The following is a 15,326-nucleotide window of genomic DNA, read 5'->3' on the forward strand; positions in this document are numbered from 1 at the left end:
AATGGTTGTTGTTAGTAGTAATAATAGTAGTAGTAGTAGTAGTAGTAGTAGTAGTAGTAACAGTAGTAACCATGAGAATGATCAGGAACATACCAGACAGTAAATCCTATTGAACTCAGTGGGACTTAGTTCTGAGTAGACACGCTTTGGATTGCAGTGTGAGGCTGCCCAGTCTTGACCCAGGTACCTGGGTTTCAGCGCCATTGAATATAGCGGGACTTACTTGTGAGTAGACAGTGGAAGGCTCAACTTACAATAAAGAAATCAAGGCTCTCTGCGTTTCCTAAAAATGGCTGATTGTGAAAGCATTGCAATTAAAGAATTTAAAGTGGATTGGTGAACTTTTCCTTCAAAATTATAGAAAGGGCTTTGCTTGCTAGATTCACCTTTTCCTTCACTTGGTGCAACGATCTTATTTTCGGTATAAACAGGACTCTGTTTTTTGCAGCTACCACCCCCTCCCCCACTTTTAATTGTTCTCTGAGACATGGAGGCGAGGAAAAGGGAAAAGCGGGACATTCCAGGGTCAATTCAGAAACCGGGATGACTTCTGTAATTCCAGGACTGTCCCTAGAAAACTGGGAATGAAATACTACTAAGGAAACTATTGTTTGTTGTCCAAAATTAATATTACTGGACATTTTTTATGATACCAATAGAATTAGTCTTCTATATGATACAGGCAGCACAAACTGGAAGTGCAACTCAATGCAAAACAGCCCAAAATCTTACACTGAACGCTTGGTACCGCTCACTCGGGAATATAGCTGTGATGGAGAAAATAATGTATAATTTGAGATTTCAACAAAGACTAGAACCTCCAGACAGTTTTAATATGATTTGGCATTACTTTATGACATATACAGCAAAACCTTCATTTTCAAGTCAACCCTCATCAAAAGCCGGGCAAATCTGGAATTATACTTGATGATCTGATAGTCTCTACTTGGACTTTATTTTAAGTCATGTACAACCATTCATTCTGCATGCCTATTTTATAGTTTTGGTTTCCATTTTTGTCTTTATCATTATAAATATATAAAATATATCTTTATAAATATATAAAAAATATATTTATCATTATAAATATATAAAAGGATGTCACATAGAGGAGGGGGAAAGGTTGTTTTCTGCTGCTCCAGAGAAGCGGACACGGAGCAATGGATCCAAACTACAAGAAAGAAGATTCCACCTAAACATTAGGAAGAACTTCCTGACAGTAAGAGCTGTTCGACAGTGGAATTTGCTGCCAAGGAGTGTGGTGGAGTCTCCTTCTTTGGAGGTCTTTAAGCAGAGGCTTGACAACCATATGTCAGGAGTGCTCTGATGGTGTTTCCTGCTTGGCAGGGGGTTGGACTCGATGGCCCTTGTGGTCTCTTCCAACTCTATGATTCTATGATTCTATTCTATGATTCTATGATTATGCTTACCTTAACTGGTCAGGCAGCCCTGCATGGCAGGGCCTCTCTCCACACCATGAGCTGGCAAGGGATGGGGATTTCCCCCAGGCCCAGCACAATTGGGCTTTGTTCTGGTCTGGGAAGTGGATCAAAGGCTGCTGGCTGACTGGCCAATGGCAGGCAAGCCTCTCCGCTGGCTCCATCCCTGGGGCAGCTTGGACTGGACACTCATCTCCACTTCAGTCCACCTCAGGAGCACTGCTGGCGCCCAGCTCCTCCCTTGGTTGCTTGTGGGATCTCACTGTTGATCATTGCTGGACCTGGTCTTTGGTGGAGGGGAGACTGTAGCCTCTGCCTCTCCAGTCCTAAGGGGATCCAGAAGTAGTTGCTTCTGTCCAGAATCCCAAGCGGGGGCCATCGTGCTCCTCAGGGCGGCAACCCTTGGCCTCAGGTTGACCCCTAACAGGCAGGCTGGAGGTCATGGGGCCGTCTGTACCCAGTGCCTTTCCAAAGACCATTACATCTGTCATCAATAAAGTTGTGGCCTGATTTGACCCAATAACTATGTTGTCCTGTGTATTGCTTGGGCGGAAGTCATGGGTGAGGGGAGGCAACTTCTTCTTGAAATTGTTATCTCTGTTTTCGTACATTATAAAATGAAATAATAATAATAAACTTTGCAAAACAACAACAACAAACCCCCCAATACTGGCTTATTCTAAAGGGTTGTTGAAAGAATAGAAAGGTTATAGTAAAAGGTAAAGGTACCCCTGCCCGTACGGGCCAGTCTTGACAGACTCTAGGGTTGTGCGCTCATCTCACTCTATAGGCTGGGAGCCAGCGCTGTCCGCAGACACTTCCGGGTCACGTGGCTAGCGTGACAAGCTGCATCTGGCGAGCCAGCGCAGCACACGGAACGCCGTTTACCTTCCCGCTAGTAAGCGGTCCCTATTTATCTACTTGCACCCGAGGGTGCTTTCGAACTGCTAGGTTGGCAGGCGCTGGGACCGAGCAACGGGAGCGCACCCCGCCGCGGGGATTCGAACCGCCGACCTGACGATCGGCAAGTCCTAGGCGCTGAGGTTTTACCCACAGCGCCACCCGCGTCCCTAGAAAGGTTATAACATGCCCTTTATTCATTATCAAGGGGTGTGTGAATGCTGAGCTCTAGTCTTATTTTAACTATGCATGTCATCCAGGCCTTGTTTTTGTTGGACCTGGGCTTTTCTGCATGTGCCTCTTTGTTTCCAACCATCAAAAATCTTTTGCCACAGCATTTTACCAGAGATCTTGGGAACCATGAGGGCCAGAAACTTATTTCAGTTTGAGATTCTTGGAGCAGTGGAGCTTATTGCTCCGTGACCATCACCACTTAACTTTTCATGGGTTTTGGCCGGCTTGCAGAGCCTCCCCCCTCCCCCCACTGGTTTCCTTTGGGACCCAGTTGCTTTTATTTTCATCCTGTGAACCTGGCTCAACATCAAGCAGTGTGATTGCACTGTAGGAAAGTTGTGCCCTCTGGTTTTTGAATTATAAATGGAAAAGCCATACTGTTTTTGGAATAAACAGCACTAGTCATTAGAAGGTCTGGCAAGTTACTATTGCATTACAACAGAATGAGGAATTATTTTAGCGGAGAAAAGCCCCCAGAAACAGACAGTCAATTGTCACCTTTTCCAGGGTGGAAATCTTTTATTTTCTTTGTTAATGCCATACAGACCATAAATTAGAATTCCAGGTGAAAGGTAAGGCTACATTTCAAAGGCAATTAGTGGAAGTCTTGTGAGTGCTGCCCTGAGACGTTACTGACAGCTCTTCCTCATCAGATGGAGTAAATTGGAAGCCTTCTGAAAGCCTCTCCTAGCACTGATGCTCAATTTCATGCGCATCAAATAAAGATTTTCCTGAAGCAACAGTGGCCACATTCCCACAACTAGCTAACCATTTCAGTACAACTTCAATGCACGCCTAAATTATTTTCTCACTGAGGATCAGTTCTGACAAAACACTGATGGTCAATGGGCTCAAATAAATGACGCGGAGGGAACCCTTCTCATACCAACAGCCTACTTGTATGAGTTGGATAATGTCAGCTAAGTTGCCATTTTTCCAGTTCACGGGAAAAGAACGGGCAATCTTCTTTTGTGTTACTTGTTGCCAGATTAAAGGTAAAGGTAAAGGTACCCCTGCCCGTACGGGCCAGTCTTGACAGACTCTAGGGTTGTGCGCCCATCTCACTCAAGAGGCCGGGAGCCAGCGCTGTCCGCAGACACTTCCGGGTCACGTGGCCAGCGTGACGAAGCTGCATCTGGCGAGCCAGAGCCGCACACGGAAACGCCGTTTACCTTCCCGCTAGTGAGCGGTCTCTATCTACTTGCACTTTGACGTGCTTTCGAACTGCTAGGTTGGCAGGTGCTGGGACCGAACGACGGGAGCGCACCCCGCCGCGGGGATTCGAACCGCCGACCTTTCGATCGGCAAGTCCTAGGCGCTGAGGCTTTTACCCACAGCGCCACCCGCGTCCCCTTGTTGCCAGATTACCACCACATAAAAATAAAACTCAAGTAAATTGAATGAGTAATCTATATCTAATTGCAAGTATTCCAAAAAGAAACAATTATTTTACGTTGTACTATACAGTTACTGACTCACATTTGTGTGCATGAAAAAGTTAATCTGAACCCTGAGCAAAAGTTGCCAGAGTGGGCGTGTCGTCGCAACCTATGCTCCACCCACATCTCAAGTCTCTTTTTACATGCATCATTTGATTTGTATGCCGCCTTTCCACAGTTCAAACCATGCTTAAGGCGGCTTACAACATGGAATCATAGAACTGTAGAGATGGAAGGGACCCAAGGGTCATCTAGTCCACCCCCTGCAATGCAGGAACCTGAACGCAAGCAGCCATGACAGATGGCCACCCAACCTCTGCTTAAATACCTCCATAGAAGGAGAGTCCACCACCTCCTAGTAAGTTTCCAAGCACACTTGAAAGTGTTGGTGCTGACCTCTGAAGCCCTAAACGGCCTCAAAGGCCCAGTATACCTGAAGGAGTGTCTCCACCCCCATCGTTCAGCCCAGACATTGAGGTCCAGCTCCGAGGGCCTTCTGGCAGTTCCCTCCCTGCAAGAATTGAGGTTACAGGGAAGAAGACAGAGGGCCTTCTCGGTAGTGGCGCCCGCCCTGTGGAATGCCCTCCCATCAAATGTCAAGGAAATAAACAACTATCTGACTTTTAGAAAACATCTAAAGGCAGTCCTGTTTAGGGAAGTTTTTAATGTTTAATGCTGTATTGTGTTTTTAATATTCTGTTGGGAGGTGTCGAGAGTGGCTGGGAAAACCAGGGGTATAAATAAAATAAATAATAATAATAATCCCAAGGGAGTCTGTTCCACTGTATGAATATACCACAAGCATAAATGCCACCGCAAACATTATCTTACTAGACTGCCAAACACAAATTGGCCCAGGTGCCAATACTTATTAGTATACAAGATGTTTTTAGCTGTGACACAACCTCTTCCTTGGAAGCAAGAACTTGATGGGCCAGTTGGGATGGGGTGCCTGGGGTGCAGGAGCTCACGTTCTCTTAGAATGGCAAGGGTGCCCACCTGAGAGGTGCTGAAACTGAGTTCTGGTGAGTTCCAGCTGAAAAAAAGCCCAGCCTGGCATGGAGGGAGGTAGTTATTCAGCAGGATAACGAGGCTTTGAGAGTACAAATGCCGGAAGTCCCAAATCAGGAGTTTCTGTCTCAAGAGATCCTGATCTGATGGGCTCAATCTGTGGGTCAGGCATGGTCCAATCCATGAGGCTTCTCCCTCTGCCTCCAGTACTAGTGGTCTGAGGGATCCAGCTGACCTCTCCTCATTTTAGCTTGAGTCACAGCACAGGCTTCTGGTAGTGGGGATATCTCAGAAGACCGAGATATAAGAGGAGCATGAGAAGCGCTTGGGGTTCTCAACCCTTCTAGCAACTTCCGCTGATGTTTGGAGAACTCAGTCTCATTCTACCTGGAAATCCAGATAGCTTCATGAAGCCTCTCTTTCGGTCCGTCCATCGTTCATGTGATGTTTCATGCACATGGCTGGACATAGTGAGGAAGACGAGGCGACAAAGTCTTCATAGGTTTCACAGTTTTTACTTCTTGAGGTTTTACTTCTGTTAGTTCAATTTATCTCCTGAAAGTTTCACATCTTTTAATTTCTCACTGATTTTTCAGTGAGAGAGTAAATTTAGTTGCACTGTTAATGCTTTTGATTTCACTTGTTTCCAGCAATTACGTGCAATGATTTTAAAAAATGTTTTAATTTCTGGAAGTGAATTTTGCCTCGTTATTTGTATATGCATAATATGCAAGATTCTTTCATTTCAAATCTCATTTGAAGCAGGGCTTGCTCTCTATTCTGTCAATTTGCTTCAATACTACACTCCTCATTATGCATTACTAAAACTCTGTTTTCTATTTTTTCTTCATCACTTTTGGCCGTTTCCACATCATCTCCTCCCCTGAATCCACCTTTATGAAAACAGTTTTCACCATCAACAGCTAAGAGAGATCTATAATGCTGAAGTGCCTCCTGTCAGAGACCCCAACCACTGAAAAATTACCATGCATGTTGGAAGTAGATGTGCTGATGGGACTCCGTGCTGACATGGGGCCACCCTTGCCAAGGCCCTTTTTGTCACCACCTGTGTAGAGCAGCCACAATGCAGATTTGGATAACATGGGACAAGAAAGGCTTCTGAACAGTTTGGAAGAACCTAGGATCTCCCTCTGCTATTGGAAGAGACTCCTTGCCCCACTTAGTCCTCTGTGTCTGGGTTGGTCTTCCTGCCATAGGACCTGGCCTTTTAGGCAGCTCCTGAAGGCAAGGCGAAAAGGGGCCTGGCTTCCACCTTGCAGTGAAGCTCCCCACCCTGAGGAAAATAGAAATACACCCAGTTTATTTGTTTAAATAAATTTTACACAAGAGAGATAATTCAGTCTTGCTAGCAGTGAATTGGGATGCAGGTGGCTCTGTGGTGCAAACCACAGAGCCTAGGGCTTGCCAATTGGAAGGTCAGCAGTTCGAATCCCCGCGATGGGGTGAGCTCCCGTTGTTTGGTCCCTGCTCCTGCCAACCTGGCAGTTCGAAAGCACGTCAAAGTGCAAGTAGATAAATAGGTACCGCTCCGGCGGGAAGGTAAACGGCGTTTCCATGTGCTGCTCTGGTTCGCCAGAAGTGGCTTAGTCATGCTGGCCACATGACCTGGAAGCTGTTGTGGACAAACGCCAGCTCCCTGGGCCTATAGAGCGAGATGAGCGCTGCAACCCCAGAGTCATCCGCGACTGGACCTAACCATCAGGGGTACCTTTACCTTTACCTAGCAGTGAACTACTTAGCTGAGCCAACCAAGGCTAAATTCTGCTGACGGGCTGAGCAAGGAAGACAAGGGCAGATGAGAACTGTTTTAGCTGCTAGATACAGTTTTTTTGAGTTCCTTGCTGGTTAGAAGGTCTGTGTCTGACACTGTGCAAGGATGCTTTGAGTCAGGAACAGGGGTTGGGGAGGGGTTATCCTGCTTTCTTTCGGGGGTTTTTTGCCATATGTATGCCCCTCACCCCTGAGCCCACAAACACCTAAATAAAAGTACCACACGGTGTCCTGAGTTGTTCTGCTTCCTCTGTCGGCTAACACCAGTCAGCATTGGAAGTCTGGACTGCAGGCCCTGCGGATTGTGGCGTGCAGTGAAAGGCTAGCGGAGCTGTGCTTGGAAGCCCATCTCATCTTGGCGAAAACTGTGGAAGCCTCCTGCTTTGAGAGGCACCAGGTTAGGCAGCATAAGTTGGATGAGGCAGCAGGAAGAGGGAAAAAACTTCCAGGATGCATTGGGGCGCTCACACTGGTGCAAGTGTTACTGAATTGACATTTACACTGGTGCGAGGGCCATGGGAGTGTCCTGACAGTTTTTGTATAATAGATGAGAACAACTGGCCCCTGTGGAGAAAACGGCCACTGATACAGGACAATAGCATGGAGCAAAGCATGCTTTGTGTTCATTTGGTTTGCTTCTTAGTGTGGAGTGTCTGATGGAGAATTTGGGCAGTTGGGAAATTTGCTATTTAAAAAAACTCCCTATAAAAAGGTAATTGTTAAAATTAATATCTTACCAGAACTTATATGTCTCTAGCTGCTTCTGCCCTGGTGCCCTCTCTCTCCTCTTGCCTTCCCTGGCCCATGCCAAGCCACCACAGCTTTCCCTTCTCTTGGGTGCAGATCTTTTGGATTCTGTTATTTCCCAGAGCTTTGTATGTTCTGTCGGCTGCAGTGTGCAGGTGTGTCACAGAAATGCTCCTCCCAGGGCTCAAAAGGAGTTAGTTTAACCTCCGGTTTGCTTTGTTGTTGTTTAGTTGTAGGGACGCGGGTGGCGCTGTGGGTAAAACCTCAGCGCCTAGGACTTGCCGATCGCATGGTCGGCGGTTCGAATCCCCGCGACGGGGTGCGCTCCCGTTGTTCGGTCCCAGCGCCTGCCAACCTAGCAGTTCGAAAGCACCCCTAAGTGCAAGTAGATAAATAGGGACCACTTACCAGCGGGAAGGTAAACGGCATTCCATGTGCTGCGCTGGCTCGCCAGATGCAGCTTGTCACGCTGGCCACGCGAGCCTCTAGAGTGAGATGAGCGCACAACCCTAGAGTCTGGCAAGACTGGCCCGTACGGGCAGGGGTACATTTACCTTTACCTTTTTAGTTGTTTAGTTGTGTCCGACTCTTCGTGACCCCCTGGACCAGAGCACGCCAGGCACTCCTGTCTTCCACTGCCTCCTGCAGTTTGGTCAAACTCATGTTTGTAGCTTCGAGAACACTGTCCAACCATCTCGTCCTCTGCCAGTTTGCTAGTAAAACTGAATTACTGTGTCATGAAATGATGCACATCTAAAAAGTGTGTCACCAACACACAAAATTTGGAAAGCTCTGTCCTTTCCTTTTCAGATAATTAATCTCTGTAATGCAACTGCAATTGTTCTTTTATAGAGGTGTTAGGTCTTGGAAAGTTCAAATGGTGCTGATAAGGGGGCCAAATTGAACCGCCTAAGAGGAGAGGTGTTTTCGTTTTTTAATAGCACTGGTCTCTCTCCACATCATGTGCAGCAGCAGGGCTGGAGTTTTATAGGCCTTTATACTAACTAGAGAATTGGGTGTTTTATAATGCATTTGCTTATCCCAGGTTGCTGTAACTGTTCCCCAGCTGCCCTTTGCTTAAGAGAGTGTGTCCTTTACTCACCCACCAGCCTTTTTCTCCAGCTAAAAGAACAAAAAAACTAAACAGGTTTGGTGCTCGGCTTGGTTGCTGAATGGAACATTTAAATGCAGCATGTGGACAAAATGTTGACAGGGTGGAAGAGACTTTAGATTTGTTTTCTAAATACTATATGGCTCTGATGGCCAAAGGAAGCAAGAAGACGCAGGAGGCCACTCAGCAAACCTCCTGTTGTTTTAGATTTAACATAAAAGCAGCTGTGGGACCTCTAAATTAGAGCAGGGGAGCAATGCTGAGAAAAGGGTGGTTTAACTCTTTCATCTCCACACCACTTCCCCAGTCTTAACCACCACTATCCCGGCTGCTATTATCCCACATAGGTCTTCCTCCAGCTTTCTGGGGGTCCTTGTGCAAAGACCATCAGTTGATCTCCTGGCCCTTCCCTCAAACCACACACATCCCCCTTTGCTCTACCCCTTTAAGCAAAATGAATTTTTTCCCAATATGGCAACTCCTCTGTGTAAAGAAAACCATTCCTCATAAAGCTTGGTTTCCAGACCCTTGATCACCTTGGTAACCTTCCTCTGCACACGTTTCAGCTTGTCAACATTCTTCATAAATGCGGTGCCCAGAATTGGGTACAGTATTCCAGATGTGGTCTGACCAAGGCAGAATAGAATGGGACTATTACTTCCCTTGATCTGAACACTATACTTCTGTTCATGCAGCCTAGAATAGTATTAAAAGGTAAAGGGACCCCTGACAATTAAGTCCGTCTCTGGATTGCGGCGCTCATCTCGCTTTACACGCTGAGGGAGCCGGCGTTTGTCCGCTTCCGCAGACAGTTTTTCAGGGTCATGTGGCCAGCATGACTAAGCCGCTTCTGGCGAAACCAGAGCAGCGTACAGAAACATTGTGTACCTTCCTATTTGCACTGTGTGCTTTCGAACTGCTAGGTTGGCAGGAGCTGGGACCGAACAACGGGAGCTCACCCCGTCGCGGGGATTCAAACCGCCGACCTTCAGATCGGCAAGCCCAAGCGGCACAGTGGTTTAACCCACAACACCACCAGTGTCCCTAGAATAGTATTACCTTAGCTTATTTTGTTGCTGCATCACACTGTTGACTCATGTTAAGCTTGTGGTCCACTAAGACTCCCTAGATCCTTTTCACATGTACTGCTAGTAAGACAGCCGTCCCCAGTCCTATATTTGTGCATCTGGTTCTTCCTGCCTAAGTGCAGAACCGCACATTTGTCCCTATTGAAATTCATTTTGTTAGCTTGCACCCAATTCTACAATCTGTTATAGTCATTTTGAATTCCAATTCTGTCTTCTGCAGCATTGGCTCCCCCTCCCAATTTGGTGTCATCTGCAAACCTGATGAGCATCCCCTCAATTCCTTCATCTAAGTCGTTTATGAAAATGTTGAAGAACAACGGGCTCAGGAAAGATCATTGCAGCGCCTCACTTGTCATTAGTGAGTACTATTTGGTTTCAGTCAGTCAGCCTTGATAAACCCATATTTTACCAGCTTCCTCACAGGAGTATCATGGGGGACTTTGTCAAATACCTTACTGAAGTCAAGACACACTATGTCCGCAGCATTTCCCTGATTTACCAAACTTGTAGCTCCATCAGAAAAAGAAATGAGATTCTTCTGACATGGCCTGTTTTTGAGAAACCCAGGCTGGATCTTGGTAATCACAGCATCCTTTCCTAAGTGCTCACTGACTGACCGATGAATTATCTGTTCTGGGACCTTTCCTGATATTGAGGTCAAGCTCACCGGTCAGTAGTTACCTGGGTCCCCCTTTTTTTTAAAGATGGGGACAACATTTGCCCACCGTCAGTCTGCAGGGACCTTCCCTGTTCTCCGATAATTCTCAAAGATTATAGACAGAGGCTCTGAGATTACATCCACAAGATCCTTTTGTACCCTTTGGTGTAGCTTATCAGGCCCTGGAGCAGTGGCGTAGCGTGGGGGGTGCAGGGGGGGCCGGCCGCACCGGGCGCAACATCTGGGGTTAGGGCAAATCCACAGGTTAGGGGGCGCAAATCCACGGGTTAGGGGGCGCAAATCCACGGGTTAGGGGGCGCAAATTACTTGCCTTGCCCCGGGTGCTGACAACCCACGCTACGCCACTGCCTTGGAGATAGGAATTCATTTAAAGTAACTAGGTGTTCCCTTACCACCCCTTTTCATATATTGGGCTGCAGCTCCCTCCTTATATCATTTATTATGTTATCATCCATTTGGGCATTGTTTTCCTTTTAGGTGAAGACAGGCAAAGTAGGTGTTGAGCAATTTCGCCTTCTCTTTGTCACCCAGTAGCAATTGCTTGACCTTTCTCTTGCTTCAAACATAGCCAAAGAAACCTTTATTGTTATTCTTAATCTCTCTTGCAAGACAAAACTCATTCTGGGCTTTAGCCAGCTTGACTTCCCCCCTGCAATTATTGGTTACCTGTGTGTACTTCTCCTTTGTGATTTCCCCTTTCTTCCATTTCATATACATGCCCTTCTTAAATCTCAGCTTATCTGCAGCCACATCGGTTTCCTTAGATGCCCCCATTTTTCTTTCTTGTTGGAATTGTATGCTTTGGGCCTTCAGTATTTCACCCTTAAGAAACTCCCACGGTCCTATGCACACCATTGAGGCAGCCCTTTGTGCTGCTAAATTCCCCTGCTAAACTCCCCAGTTTGCAAGTCCTTTTTGCAAGCTCTTGGTCCAGAGCTCCCAGAAGCTGCATTCAGCTAAGTCTAACTACTGCTGACTGCTAACTTCTCCCTCAATTGAAAAGTTCAGCTAGGAAAGCATAAGAAGAAAGCTGCTAAGGGATTAAGTAGAATGAAGTGGCAGTAGGAGGCCCCCACCAGCCTGGGTAAAATAAACACCTCAAAAAACTTCCCTACAGGTTCTCTAAACAATGCATTGTGAAATTACAGTTAAATAATGACAACAATCAAGTGTGATATTCTGCAAAGCAGACATCTGAAAAACGTCATGTTGTACTCACATACAACTAAACCAGTTAGTTTGCTTCTCCTGAATTGGCATAACAAGGCTGTGGATAAATCTCATAAGCACTAAAGCAGAATATGGGATGGGAAAATGTGCCTGTCTTTGTGGAAAGGGCTGGCAAGGGATGTCCTTCCCAAATCCTGCCTGAAGGCTTCCCCCTCCTCTCTCCCTTCACAGCCCAGCAAAGAGAATGATCCCTATTCCAGGCTTCCACGCTAATTTAACCTGAAACATTTCCTGCTTTGTGAGAGGGAAGCAGGGGCGAAAGCCGCCTATTTGAGAGGGGAACTGAAAAGAATATCAGCAATTTTACGGCTGCTCTGTTTCTTGGCAGCACATGGGGGGACAGCCTCCCTGCCCCCAAGGGGAGAAGGTGGAACAATGCAAACATTGGCTCAGGGTTAGTTTGTTTTTATTGCAAGTTTGTCCTCACGGTGTTTCTTTCCCATATTAATTTTATTAATATTCATGCATTCATTCTCAGGCCAGTTTCTACGCGACACAGCAGCTCCCTCTCATGAAGCCTGAACCACGACAATATCAAGGTATCCGAAGACAACAGCCATCTTCATGATCAACCAAAGTGCACTTCATAACTAAAAGAATATGCATAAACTGCTGGACTGTAGTATGAATCATAGAATCACAGAATTGTAGAGTTGGGAGGGACTCCAAGAGTCCTCAAGTCCAACCCCCCGCAGTGCAGGAATCTCAGCTGATGCGTCCAAGACAGAGGGCCATCCAGCCCTTGCTTAAAAACTTCCAATGAAGCAGAGTCCACAACTTCCCAAGGGAGTCTTTTCCACTGTCAAACAACACTTGCTGTCAGCACGTTATTCCTGAAGTTTAGTTGGACTCTCCTTTCTTTTAACTTGAATCCATTGGTTCAGTTCCTACTCCCCTGTGCAGGAGAACATAAGCTTGCATCATCTTACCCTTTAGATATTTGGAGATGGCTATTGTATCTCCCCTCAGTCTCCTCTTTTCCAGGCCAAACATACCCAGATACTTCAACCATTTCCCAAACCCTTGATCATCTAGGTTGCCCTCCTCTGCACACGTTCCAGCTTGTCAACATCCTTCTTAAATCGTAGTGCCCAGAATTGGACACAGTATTTCAGGTGTGGTCTGACCAAGGCAGAATAGAGCGGTGCTATTACTTCTCTTAATTGGGACTCTATACTTCTGTCAATGCAGGTGAAAATAGCATTAGCTTTTTTTGCTGCTGCACCACACTGTTGTCTCATGTTATTTTTGCTGACCCCTGCCCTAGATCCTTTTCACAAGCCCGGTATCCCCTATCCTATATTGGTGCAGCTGGTTCTTCCTGCCTAAGCGCAGAACCTTACACTTGTCCCTATAGAAATACATTTTGTTAGTTTGGGCCCAGTTCTGTTAAGGTCATATTGAATACCAATTCTCTCTCCTTCCCGCACTTCTGCAGAATGCGCCTTCCTCCACTACCCACCACTGGGCGCAGGTCTCCCCTTCCATCCCCCACCCCACCCTGCATGGGGGGGGGCGTGTGTTGGCTGCCCAAGGGAGGAAGGGCAGTAACAACTTGCAGAAAATATTGTGGAGTCCCAGTCTCCCTAAATATTTTATTAGGGGGCGAAGGGACTAGGGCCCCATAGAGCTGGTGCCTGTGCCCAGGAAAGTGCCCAACAGAGAGCAGGCAGTAGAGATGAGGATAGTTAGAGGGCTGGGTGAGTTTTCTGCTCAGAAACAAAATACTACAAACACCCTGTTTTATGCTTGGCTTGTCCTCCTGGTTTGTTTGAAGAGAAATCTCACTTCAGGCTAAGCCAGCATCTGGTTTGTTTCCTCCTGGTGCAGGGAGGAGGGGGCAAGTGCAATGTGAGCAGTGCTGTGCACTGGGTCATTCCTAGCAAACCATAGGCCATTTAACTATGTTGTTGTTGTTTCATCGTTTAGTCGTGTCCAACTCTTTGTGACCCCATGGACCAGAGCACGCCAGGCATTCCTGTCTTCCACTGCCTCCCGCAGTTTGGTCATACTCATGTTTGTAGCTTTGAGAACACTGTCCAACCATCTCGTCCTCTGTCGTCCCCTTCTCCTTGTGCCCTCCATCTTTCCCAACACCAGGGTCTTTTCCAGGGAATCTTTTCTTCTCATGAGGTGGCCAAAGTATTGGAGCCTCAGCTTCACAATCTGTCCTTCCAATGAGCACTCAGGGCTGATTTCCTTCAGAATGGAGAGGTTTTATCTTTTTGCCGTCCATGGGACTCTCAAGAGTCTCCTCCAGCACCATAATTCAAAAGCATCAATTCTTTGGCGATCAGCCTTCTTTACGGTCCAGTTCTCACTTCCATACATCACTACTGGGAAAACCATAGCTTTAACTATACGGACCTTTGTTGGTAAGGTGATGTCTCTGCTTTTTAAGATGCTGTCTATGTTGAACCAAACCACAAGCTGAAAAAAACAACAGTGCATATTTCCGGGAGCCAAAAGGAGTGCAAGTTGAATGCTGGCAAAATGCAATGAATTCACATTGGAAGAATAGTTTAACAAGCAGACATCTGATTTCCATGTAACAAATCTGTGCAATTATAGGATCATGATGCAAATGATGACGATGACTATGATGTGATTGTCTGGAAGGTCCTTAGCAACTGCTGCAAATATTGAAAAGGTGGGAAAAAACAACAACCTTTGTAAGCCGGGGCTTCTGGATTCATTGCAGATGAAGTTGGGCTCTGGTTATGCGTGGCTGAAAACCAGCCACTTTACTTCACAGCACCTAGGAGTCATTTTGTTGCCTCACCCCCCACAGCTACTGTCACAGATGAGGAAGATCAAAGCCTGTGTTGAAAATAGTAGAAAGAAGGGGGGGGCTGGTATTGTACATCTGGAAGCCAGAAGGAGGTCTAAGCAATCCAGAGAAGGAAGCTGGAAACGGCTGCCTAGTCTGCTAAAAAACAACAACAACATTGTGTCCTGCTGCGTGGCACTGGGCTGTATTCTATCTTTGCTTCTTTGCATAAATGATGACTTTAGAAAGCATGTAGAAACAGAACAGGGCTGCAAGTTGGATTCCATGGAACCAGAGTTCTCAAAGTATGACCTAGATGGTACCTGCTGGGGCACAGGGGGGACGGGCCCCAAACTTGAGCAAGGGCCTCTTTGTCCCATCTCCCCAATCTCTCAGTCACAAACTGTGCCACAAGTGGCAGGCAGCAATCCATGGTGGCCCTTTGGAATCTCCTGTTCAGAAAAGATAATAGCTATTCAGAGTCTCATTTTATCATGTCAAAGAGAGGAAAGTAAACAGTACCAGATATTGATTGCATTAAGATCTACAAGGTTTAACAAGATACAATATCTACTATGACAACCACTATCCACTATTGGACAGAATATGTATTACAGTGGTACCTCGGACCCTGTTAACGAACTATTCGGTTTACAAACTCCACACACACACACACACACACACACACACACGTAGTGTTCTGGTTTGCGAACTTTACCTCTCTATGAATGGAAGCCAAACGGTGGAAGGGCACCGGCAGCGCGAGGCCTCATTAGGGAAAGCGCCCCTTGGTTTAAGAACGGATTTGATTTAAGAACGGACTTCAGGAATGGATTAAGTTCGTAAACCGAGGCACCACTGTACTTGTTTTGTTCTGGGGGTTTTAT

This window comes from Podarcis muralis, chromosome 1 (assembly GCF_964188315.1).
Source record: "Podarcis muralis chromosome 1, rPodMur119.hap1.1, whole genome shotgun sequence".
Lineage (NCBI taxonomy): Eukaryota > Metazoa > Chordata > Lepidosauria > Squamata > Lacertidae > Podarcis > Podarcis muralis.